This window comes from the organism of the source record quoted next, unplaced genomic scaffold (assembly GCF_019419815.1).
Source record: "Pyrus x bretschneideri cultivar Hongxiangsu unplaced genomic scaffold, Pyrus_bretschneideri_v1 Contig75, whole genome shotgun sequence".
In the NCBI taxonomy this organism is placed as follows: domain Eukaryota; kingdom Viridiplantae; phylum Streptophyta; class Magnoliopsida; order Rosales; family Rosaceae; genus Pyrus; species Pyrus x bretschneideri.
The window spans coordinates 575,203-587,257 of NW_025999815.1; the positions used below are offsets into that span (position 1 = coordinate 575,203).

At 39.9% G+C, this 12,055-nt stretch overlaps 1 pseudogene; it reads left to right on the forward strand.

Moving 5' to 3' along the window:
- Positions 1-1,217: 1,217 nt before the first annotated feature.
- On the forward strand, positions 1,218-3,237 carry LOC125472852 (annotated as a pseudogene).
- The last annotated feature ends 8,818 nt before the right edge of the window (positions 3,238-12,055 follow it).

Genomic DNA, 12,055 nt, shown 5'->3' on the forward strand with positions numbered 1-12,055 from the left:
ATTCGTCCAAATTTGGGTTTAAGGTCAGAAACTGCCTAGTTAGTATTTTTAGGCAGTTTTGAGTCTTTTGAACTTGTTTTGAGTCCTTTGAGTCTTTGTGAACGTTTTTAACTTTATTTTTACGTTTTTGAGTCAAATCCAAGTGATTAATAATCCCTCCTAATCCCCGATCCAGAACGATCCCTACTTATATCTATACTACAATTGTCACAAGAGGGTTTAATTTGTGTGCGTATAATTCTCGCATCACAACTTCCCAGTGGGTCACCCATCATGGTATTGCTCTAGCTCTCTTCTCGCTTAACTTCGAAGTTCCTACGGAACCCGAAGCCAGTGAGCTCCCAAAAGGCCTCGTGCTAAGTAGGGATGGGAATATACATATAAGGGTCACTCCCCTGGGCGATGTGGGATGTTGCATGAAAACTCAGACACTTATATTAACTTAAATTTAAAAATTACAACTTATATTTAAAAATTACAACTAAATTTAAAAAGGACAAATTAAATTTAAAAACTACAAATTAAATTCGAAAACAAGGCCCAAAAAACCCTAAAAAAAAAAAGTTTTGAATCCAACGGTAATTGGCGCCAGCTAGCCATTGGATTCGAAATTCTTTTTAAAAATTCCTAACCGATAGGAAAATTGAATTTTTTGGCCTGTTCCGAGCTGGCTGCAGCCAACCTTCTAGCCCTCTAGCCCTCTCCGATTCCGTGGGGCCCTCTCAGATTCCACAGCCCTCTGGCCTAGCCCTCAGTTGGAGACGATTTTCGGACTATTTTCGACCATCTGGCCCTCTGAACCCTTTGGTTAGAGATGGCTTAAACCCCAAACCCTACCGAAAATAGCTGTTTATAATCCCTTTTATTAGTACATCTTTTCCTTTATTCGTTCCTTCTCAGAACCACCGATTCTCTCAGTCTCTCCCTCTGTTGTAAAGTAAGTCCTCTCTCTGTCTCTCCGTCGAACCTCTACTACCGTACCGTCCTTTGCTCATGATCTCTGGCGTTGGGATTTTTTTTTTTTTTTTTTTTTTGAGAAACTGGAAATCATATACCCAGATCAAAAAGTCAAAGGATACAAAGAAAGCCGACGTACGGGATTTTGTTTTATATTCTGTGTTTTCAATTTGTTTCCTGCTTTTTATAGGCGAATATCAGTTTCGGATTTGGTGTTAACTTGATTTTATACTTTTCTGCAAACAGACCAATTAGTAAACATGGTGCAGTATAACTTTAAGAAGATGACTGTTGTACCAACTGGGAAGGACTTCATTGACATAATCCTATCTCGCACCCAGCGGCAGACCCCAACTGTAGTCCACAAGGGTTATGCAATTTCCCGCCATCGCCAGTTCTACATGCGCAAGGTGAAATATAGCCAACAGAATTTTCATGAGGCTCTCCACAATTATTGATGAGTTTCCTAGGCTCGATGACATCCACCCTTTCTATGGCGACCTTCTTCATGTTCTCTACAACAAAGATCACTACAAGCTTGCACTTGGTCAACAGTGGAAGGACCCGTATTGGAAATATTTCTAAAACTATGTGAAATTGTTGAAGTATGGTAATTCATTTTACCGATGCAAATGTCTCAAGGTCGGGGCTCTTGGCCGCATGTGCACGGTGATAAAGAGGATCGGTCCTAGTTTAGCTTATCTAGAACAAATTAGGCAACACATGGCAAGGCTGCCTTCCATTGACCCTAAAATACCAGGACGGTATTGATTTGTGGCTATCCGAATGTTGGAAAGAGTTCATTCATTAACAAGATTACTAGGGCTGATGTGGATGTCCAGCCCTATGCTTTCACCACCAAATCACTCTTTGTGGGACATAGAGATTATAAATACTTGAGGTACCAGGTAATTGATACGCCAGGGCTTTTGGACCAACCTTTTGAAGACCGTAATATCATTGAGATGTGCAGCATCACGGCTCTGGCCCGCTTGAGAGCTGTGGTGTTGTTCTTCTTGGACATCTCGGGGTCTTGTGGGTACAGCATTGCCCAACAGGCAGCTCTTTTTCACAGCATTAAGTCTCTGTTTATGAACAAACTACTGATTATAGTCTGCAACAAGACTGATTTGCAGCCACTGGAGGGTATATCCGAGGAAGACAAGAAGTTGGTCGCAGAGATTAAAAATGAAGCAATGCAGACAGTGATTGGTCGAGGAGGTGAGGCTACAAATGATGAGAGGGTACTTTTGACCATGAGCACTTTGACCGAGGATTTCTGTAAAGAGTGCAGCTTGTGAGAGGTTGTTGAATCAGAGAGTAGAGTTGAAGATGAAATTGAAAAAAATAAATGGCTGCTTAAATCGTTTTCATGTTGCATTGCCAAAGCCGCGGGACAGTAAGGAAAGGCCCCCATGCATACCTCAGGCAATTTTAGAGGCTGCCAAGTCTAAGCAAGCAGCGGAGAAGCAAAAGAGGAATACAGAAAGGGATATGGAGAATGAGAATGGCGGGGCTGGTGTGTACTCTGCCAGTCTGAAGAAGCACTATATCTTAGCTAATGATGAATGGAAAGAGGATATCGTGCCAGAAATTATTGATGGGCACAATGTATCTGACTTTGTTGATCCTGGTATTTTTCATAGGCTTAAGGAGTTGGAACGAGAAGAAGGACTCCGGCAGGAAGAGGAGGGTGATGTTGATTTTGAGATGGATGCATTGGAACTGACTCCAGAAGAGCAAAAGACGTTGGCTGAGATAAGGAAAAAGAAAAGCATGTTCATTCCACAACATAGAATCAAGAAAAGTACAGCAGAGAGTCGACCAATTGTACCAAGGAAATTCGACAAGGATAGGGAGTTCACAACAAAGAGAATGGGGAGGCAGCTTACAAAGTTGGGGATTGATCCTACTTTGGCAATTAATCGAGCCCAAAAGAGATCTATCTCCAGGGGTCGAAAGAGGGAGAGATCAGTTGACAAGGGTGATACTGATGGTGTCGATGCTATGGATAAGGATGTTGGTGCACCCAACAAGAAGCAGCGCATGTTATCTAGATCCTGCTCCCGCTCAAGATCAAGGCCTCCAACTGAAGTTGTTCCTGGAGAGGGCTTCAAGGACTCTTTCCAAAAGACCAAGGCAATAAGGAAGGCCAGGAAATCTAATACGATGCGAAACAAGAATGCTTGTCGTGGAGAGACTGATAGGGTCATTCCCACTTTAAAACCAAAGCACTTGTTTTCTGGAAAACGATCAATTGGAAAAACTCAAAGGCGCTGAGTGTTTTTGAGGTACTTAAAACAAATTGGATCACTTTGTTTTCAGCTTGTCTTTGATTTAAGCATGCTCTGGAAAAAAAGAAGTTATATAAGTTGATTGTCCTTGTTCCCGGCATTAGCCTTAAGCATGCATATATTTTGTTCGTATTACATTTTCTTAGGACCAGTTACATTCTCTATTTTATGTTTATTATGTACATGTTTTTAGGAGCACGCATTGGATGAGTATGTGTGAAAATAAAATTCTCGTAGCTATCAGACAGAAGTTTTCAGTGTATTAAGAAAGTCTACAGATGCCATATGTGTTGATTTTCACTTCATTATGTTTGAGGTATTAAGACTGGAGAAGTGGCAACGAAAAAAGAAGGCTGAAGAAACGAGTTTGTCTTGTGCTTAACGGTGGTAGTAATGAACACGTCTTTGGTTTTTGTAGGGTGGTAGGTTTGTGCTTTGGTGTATTATGTATGCACCATGAAATGCACTTGCTGCTGAAATGGAACTAGTTCCTTTGTTTCTGGCTTGGCGGGAGATCGCAGCATGTGAGATTAAGCAACCGGAGTCTTCGTTGTTTTATTATTTTCTAGTTGTGTTTTTTAAGGAAATTATGGATCCGAGATATTCCCGAGCTACATTGTTTTGTGTCGATTTGAATTTACAAATAATTGTTTACTTTGTTCCTTTTGCATGTAATTTGACAACATGTGAACTTGGCCCAAAGTGAAATTGCTGTTTGTTTGTGTTTTTACACATTCAAGTTAAATATTGGATGGTTGCTGAAGAAAAATTTTGGATTTTCTCAAAAGGTATTGTAATGCAATGGTTAGGATAGTCTTTCTTCTCTTTAAACTCAAGTTTGATTCCCCTTCTCTGTAGATACACTAGTTTAGAATATCGTCTTGTCAAAACAAAAAAACAAAATCTAATGATAAAGGACAATGATCGGGGTAGAGAAGTTTGTTGAAGTGTTTCAGAGAAAAGTGTGGTTTTGTCCCCAAATTTGGTTCTTCCATATTCATTGTCTTGCCAAAGCATATAGCCTTCATTTGAAAGGAGAAATTTTGAATCAGTGTTTTTGAAAAATTTGCCTCCGAATGGCAGGGTTTTCACCTCTATTTTGTGGGGGTCAGAGTAAAACGGTGTCAGGTGCGGCGGCTGAGGGGCGGCCAAGCATTTTTTTTTTTTTCCTTCAAAATCTAGGTCTGTTTTTGCAATGCAGGAGAAGAGAAAGCTCTAGTTTCAACCAAGAAGAAAAAGAGAATTTCTTTCAAACAAGAAAAAAAGAGAGAGTTTCTCTCTCCATATCATACGGGATAAAGTCTTACTCTAACTCTTAACTCTTTTCTATTATTTTGTTTTTTTAAATGTTGCTCCCTATAATAAGTGCTCTACATATTATCTACATTAAGGGGGAGAGGTACATTTAGCCTCATAATAAGCTCGCTATAATGTGATTTAAATTCATCTTTGGTGGGAATCAAACCTAATACATCTTACTTACAAGTGAAGAGAAATACCAGTAGACCGTAGTACTAAGTGACAACCTTTATGTCTTTGGAATTGCTTATAGTTGCGACATTCAACCTTTATTTTCCTTGAAGCTCCTTATAGTAGTGGCCACTTAGCCATATTTTTCTTGAAGTTCTCTATAATTGCTTGCAACAAAATAACAAAATAAATAATTACAACATTTTAAGACTATATGATAGTTGCCAAGTACAACTAGACTTAGTAACGAAGAAGATGATATTATCTTTGATTTAGTTATAATTGTATTTGTTTTACAAAGTATTATATTTTATAAATATAAATATAAATTATATATAATATATATTTAAATTTTTGGTCTCGTGAAGTGAACTCAAGGCTTTCGCTTAGGCATGCTATCTATGAAACGAGAAATTTTTCAGTGTAACCATCACACGAGGTGGTACACCACGTGTCCCTATATAAATGATGAGTTATGTGTGTTAAAAAGTTAATAACTTAAAAATTAAAAATTTTCACCAGTTGCATAAAAACACGTGGTGTACCATCCGTGTTCCCGTCACAACTAAAAATTTCTCCTATGAAAGGCGCTACTTGTTAGCATCCGACGTGCTCACTAGGCCCCCACACTTCGGACCAGATGTCGCCATCGAGATCCACAACTGATGCCTCGGGTACACAGCCAGGTATAGCAATTGATGCCTCGGGTACACAGCCAGGTATACGATCCTAATTTACTCCCCCATTCCCATGTTAACTAAGTTTTGTTATTGTAGGTTCAATTTGTTAAGTTATGTCATGTAAGGATTAAAAAGTTGTCATCGTTCCAAACCTTTCATTAAACTGTTGTGATCACTGTGTTGGATACGTATATTGTTTATGTTATTTTCAGGGTTTTGGAAAATGTTTTAATGATAGGGGAGGTTATGCCGAAATTTTAGTAGGATTTGTTATTAGTTTTGGGTTAATATGTTTTATATTTTTTCATTTCTTTGCAGCGAAGAAAAACACCCAGGGACCTTGTCGGCAATTGAAGACTACGAAGGTCACCCGGGTGACAAACGATCGTATCATAATCGGATACGGTGAGCGACATCGAACAGCACCAATGGCAGAGCAGAATAGTGCATTGGCCCACGACGTTGGGCATATCGTGCAGACCTTTTGCTCTATGCGGTGGAAGTCTTGGAAGGCGATGTCGGAAAAGATGAAGAACACGGTGCACAATCATTAGTCGGTCAGTAGCGTCGCATTTTTAATGCTTTTAATGTAAAATTTATATATTTATATTTATTACTATCTTTTATTACTAATACTATCATAATATTTGTTACATTACAGACAAACTACAATTTGGAGGACATGAACGAGGACATGTTGGCGTACCTTAATCGTTTATTCTCCGAATGCTACAACCAGTGGAAAAGTGACCTACACCAATATTTCAAGAAGGGTTGCCCGAAGGAGTTCGAGGATCGACAAGATAGTTGGATTTGGCTCTGCAGTCATTTTCAGGAGCCAGGTTACATGGTGTGGTTTTAATTACGACTTCTTTCATTTTACTTATTTTAATTTTTACTAATGTTTATTATTATTTTTTTATTTTCTTTAAGTATTACAACTAATACATTTATTTTTTGTATAACAGAAAAAGGCGAAAGTGAACAAGATCAATCAGGAGAACAAGGCTCTTCTCCACCATTCGGGTTCGAGGCATTTCTCCAATAGGATGGAGGCATGGCGGAAGGTATATATTACAGCTTTCGTTTCCAATTTTAAAATGTCGCTATTTTTTTTTTTTTTTTTTGTACTAACATTTTCCTTATCTTTTTCTATTTCAGGAGGTTCAAAATTTTCGGAGATCAACGTCTTTGCTGACGTTTATGTTCAGCTTAGGGATGAGTTGACTGAGCCCCTTCATGTAAGTAATTTCTTATGCATTAAAGATTTATACTAATCATTTCAAATTGTTTTCTATTAAAAATCCATGTTTTTTTTTTCACAGGTGACTATGGTGGAGAAGGGTCAGTCGGTGCTTCAAGAGTTCGCCTCCCAGCTTCCCTCAGACACGCCGATTGAGTTTGTGGATCCCCCTGAGGATGTAGGGTTTCACATCCTAACAGAGACATTGGACCAGACTTTTGGTTGGAGGCCAAGGACATATTGTCGGGGGATGGGAAATGCCAGGCGGCGGGAGAGTGAAGCCTCGTCATCCTCGCAATCAAAGGGCCAGGTTACAGCTTTGACGCAAGAAGTCGTTGGCCTGGGAGTGAGTTGGCATCGTACAAGTCTCAAATGTCAATGCTTGTACAAGCTTTCAGTTCCTCCTAAATACGTCTCCTCGATTTTTCTGCACCACCGCCCTCAGAGCCCTTACACCCCGAGCATGCACAGCAATCAGGCCCCTCGACCTCCGACCTCATCCCCAACCTTACCCCTTACCAACAGCAAGATTACCAAGCACCTCCAAAAGACTTGCCTATAGATTATTCAGCTTTTTTTTTTTTTTTTTCCCGTAGTTTTGTTCCTGCTTTCTTTTAAAACTTTGTATTTGTACGTACATTTTTATTTATATTATAAATAAATTTTTTTTTTATTCATTAATTTTCTTTTTTTCTTTTCTTTTTTTTCATTTTTATGAAATTTTTTTTTATTATAATTTTCCTTTTATTCTATTTATTATTTTTCATTAAAACTTACACTTGCATGACGCCGACTGGTCGTCGTGCAAAATTACGCGTGTCTTATATATTTCGTCACTCCAAACAACGCCCATCTTACTTGCTTCGTCGCTCATTACCATGTGCGTCTTTGTCACTCAAAACCACGCACCTCTTACATATTTCGTTTCGCAAATTTTTTCAAGACAAATTGTTGACGTCCCCAGAAATTTGTCGTCACAAAGTACACTTGTACCCTTTTATATCGTACGACAAAAGCCTTTGTCTGTATAACTTTCGTGCAACGAGTACTAAAGCGTCACACAATTGTTTAGATGGCACTTATTCGTTGCGCAAGGTCCTTTTTCACAACCTTTGCACAATAAATTCTGATAATTTTTCCCTTGCTGCCGCAGCACAAACCCGTTCTGACCAGCACTATGATTATTGCAACCAAGAGGGACACACCGTCGATAATTGCCGCACTTTAAAATACCATTGCAATTTTTGTGACAAAAGAGGCCATACAGAGGACAGGTGTAAAATCAAGAATGGCACATGGGTGCCTAATCCCAATGGAGGAAATGGCAATAAAAATGGCCGAAAGCAACGGGGCTCTTCTTCACGTCCTTTGCATGCCGCCTATGTAGCGGAAACCACGTCAAGTCTTCAAGGGCCATCTATGCTGCAACCAACATACCCTTCTGCATCTACCAGTACCAATCCGTTGAGTACCCTCTCTGCGGATCAAATTCAACAACTAACTCATGCTCTCTCTTTGCTTTCTTCTGGTAATGGAAACGCTTATGCAAATGCCGCAGGTCTGAATTCTCTTTCTATTACTACCATTAATTATGTGTTTACTAAGCCATGGATCTTGGATAGCGGAGCTACCGACCATATCGTTTCTGATTCCACTTTATTTACTACCACCAAACCTCCATCTATACCCGTTGTTAACTTGCCCACTGGTTCTTCAATCCTAATCACTTGCACTGGCACAATACCATTTAATTCTGATATCACTTTAGCCGATGTCTTGTGTGTTCCGTCCTTTAATCTCAATCTCATGTCTGCTAGCAAAGTCACTGACTCTCTTAATTGTTGTGCCATTTTGTTTCCCACCTTTTGTGTTTTGCAAGACTTGGCTTCAGGGAAAATGATTGGTTCGGGTAAGATGTGTGATGGTCTTTACTTCATGTCGCCTATACACCGGACACATGCCTCTCATCAAGTTTCTCATCCTTCCCATTTATGGCACCAACGACTGGGACATCCATCCCCTTCTCGTCTCAAATTAGCTTCTTCTTTGTTATTTTCTCATGCTATTTCTTTTGACAATAATTGTAGTGTCTGTCCTTTGGCCAAACAGACATGACTTCTGTTTTCTTTAAGTTTAATATCAACTCATGCACTGTTTGTTTTATTACATTGTGACATATGGGGTCCTTACAAAATTCCCACTCACTCTAGGGCTCGTTTCTTTCTTACAATTGTGGACGATTTTAGTCGATGCACTTGGGTGTTTTTAATGTCTCACAAATCTGAGGCACAAAATCTTTTAAGATCCTTTATCACCTTTGCTCACACTCAATTCCATGCCACAGTTAAAACCATCAGAGTAGACAATGGATTTGAATTCTTATCCATGAGGGATTATTTTCAATCTAATGGGATTGAACTCCAACGCACTTGTGTTTACACCCCCCAACAAAATGGGGTCGTGGAACGCAAACATCGACATATTCTTACAGTGGCATATGCTTTACGCATTCAGTCTAACATACCCCTCATATTTGGGGGGGGGGGGTGAATGCGTACTCACTGCCGTCTACCTCATCAACTGTTTACGTTCTCCGTTACTTTCCAACAAATCACCCTTTGAACTATTATACAAACGTCCACCATCCCTTGAGCATCTACGCGTTTTTGGATGTCTTAGTTATGCTACCGTTGTCCACCCTACCCATAAATTTGAACCTAGAGCTCACCGGTGTGTTTTCGTTGGCTATCCCACAGGTCACAAAGGGTATAAACTTTACAACTTGGACACTAAAATTTTTTTTATCAGCCGTGATGTAATATTTCATGAGATTTCATTCCCATTTTCCAATCTTTCATCTCCTGATTCTCATACCACTACCCTTAACCCCATAAATCAGGACCCTACCCCTTTTTCTCCTATTTCCTATTTCCCTACACTGCTTCATGCACCTCCCAATCACATTGATCAACCTTCTACCTTAACCCCACCTGGCGCTGACCCATCTACTGCTGCTCCATATGCCGACACTCCCACTCCCAATATCCCACATGCTCTTTCCCTTACTGACACTCCTCCACAACTTGTGCCCACCTCTTCTCCCTCACTACATCTTCCCACCTATCATGCACCCCCTACATCTTTTCCTACCCCTCTCAATGCCTCTCCCTGACCCTGATATTCCCATCTCTTCACCACACATTCTACCTTTTCTCAGGTATTCCATTTGTCCCAAACAGCCCCCAACATGGACTAAAGACTACCATATGTCTTACCACGTCAATCATTTTTCTCTGGCACCACGTTCTGCACAAGGTACCCGTTATCCTATATCTCATTTTCTTTCCAACTCTTGTTTCTCTTCTGCTCATTGTTCTTTTTTAGCTAACATTACAAGTTCATCTGAGCCCACCACATATGCTGACGTTATCCTTGATCCGAACTGGCAACAAGCTATGCACACAGAATTAGATACGTTACAACATAATCACACTTGGGACTTGGTTTCTCTTCCTGCTGGTCATAAGCCTATCGGCTCCAAATGGGTTTACAAAAAAAAGTACAAGTCTGACAGTTCTCTTGATCATTACAAGGCTCGTGTTGTTGCAAAAAGGATACACACAAGTTGAGGGAGTTGATTACCAGGAAACCTTTTCACCCACTGCCAAACTCACCACTCTGCGCTGTCTCCTTACCGTTGCTGCTGCTCATACTTGGTTCATTCACCAGTTAGATGTTCAGAAGGCCTTTCTTCATGGCACTCTTCATGAAGAAGTCTACATGGAACCCCCTCTAGGTCTTCGTCGACAGGGGGAGAATCTTGTATGTTGGCTCAAAAAGTCCCTTTACGGACTCAAACAAGCATCTAGAACTTGGTTCACCACCTTCTCAGACGCTATTCAAAAAGCCGGATATCATCAATCAAAAACGGATTATTCCTTGTTCACCAAGGTTCGAGGTACTTCAATCACTGTTGTTCTTATTTATGTTGATGACATACTTATCACAGGAAATAATATCCAAGAAATGGAACAACTCAAAGCCTTTCTTCTCAAACGCTTCCGCATCAAAGGCCTTGGTGATCTAAAGTATTTTCTAGGTATTGAGTTCGCATGCTCGGAAAAGGGAATTTTTATGTCACAACGAAAATATGCACTCAATATTCTACAAGACTCAGGGTTACTCGGTGCACGGCCAGATCCTTTTCCAATGGAACAAAACTTAGCACTTACACCCACAGATGGAGCATTGTTGAATGATCCAACTAAATATAGAAGGTTAGTTGGGAGATTGATATATCTCACTGTTACTAGACCGGACATCGTTTATCCCTTCGTACTTTGAGCCAATTTATACACGAGCCACTGAAACCGCATTGGGATGCAGCTATGTGAATCCTTAGATATATCAAAGGCACTCCAGGTCAAGGTCTACTATTTTCAGCCAACAATAATCTAGACTTGAAAGCCTTTTGTGATTCTAATTGGGGAAGATGTCGTGCCACGAGAAGATCAGTTACGGGATATTGTATTTTTCTTGGCAATTCACTTATTTCTTGGAAGTCCAAGAAGCAAGATAATGTGTCCAGGTCATCAGCTGAGGCGGGATACCGTGCTATGGCAAATACTTGCCTAGAAATAACTTGGCTACGATACATATTACAAGATTTACGAGTTCCCCAGAAAATTCCCGCTTTCATTATTTAGTCATAATCAGGCAGCCTTGTACATCGCAGCAAATCCTGTTTTTTCATGAACGTACCAAGCATATTGAGATAGATTGCCATATTGTTCGAGAAAAATTACAAGTTGGTATAATTCGTCCTATGTATGTGCCTACACTCCTTCAGTTAGTTGATATTTTTACAAAGGCTTTAGGGAAGGATCAATTTGTGAAGCTGCGAGACAAGTTAGGCGTTCGTAATTTTCACTCTCCAACTTGAGGGGGAGTATTAAGAATATATTGTAATTAATGTATAATATTGTATTAGTCTAAACTAGAGAAGGCTATTCCATGAATTGTGGATCACGGCTTTATAGGATTAGAATTAGGGTTTGACTTTTCTATTTGTATTTGTATATATATGGGCCACTTACCCTCTGTTCAATATATGAAATATTTCAGCCATATTATTCCTTCGTATGTCAATCCCAAAAACTACCTAGCTCTTTCTCTTATTACCACCATAGCCCAGGTCAATAAGTTGACATCTCTCAATTGCATTCCGGAACCCCTCCATTTGCCTATCTCGATGCAGATTACCACCTTCTTGTTCATCAGCTTTAAGAATTTCGTTGAAATCACCAATACACACCCAAGGCCCATCGGAGTTGTCATGAAGATGATCTAGTAGCTGCCATGATTTAGCCCTATCGCTGACATGAGGATAGCCATAAAAGAAAGTGACTCTC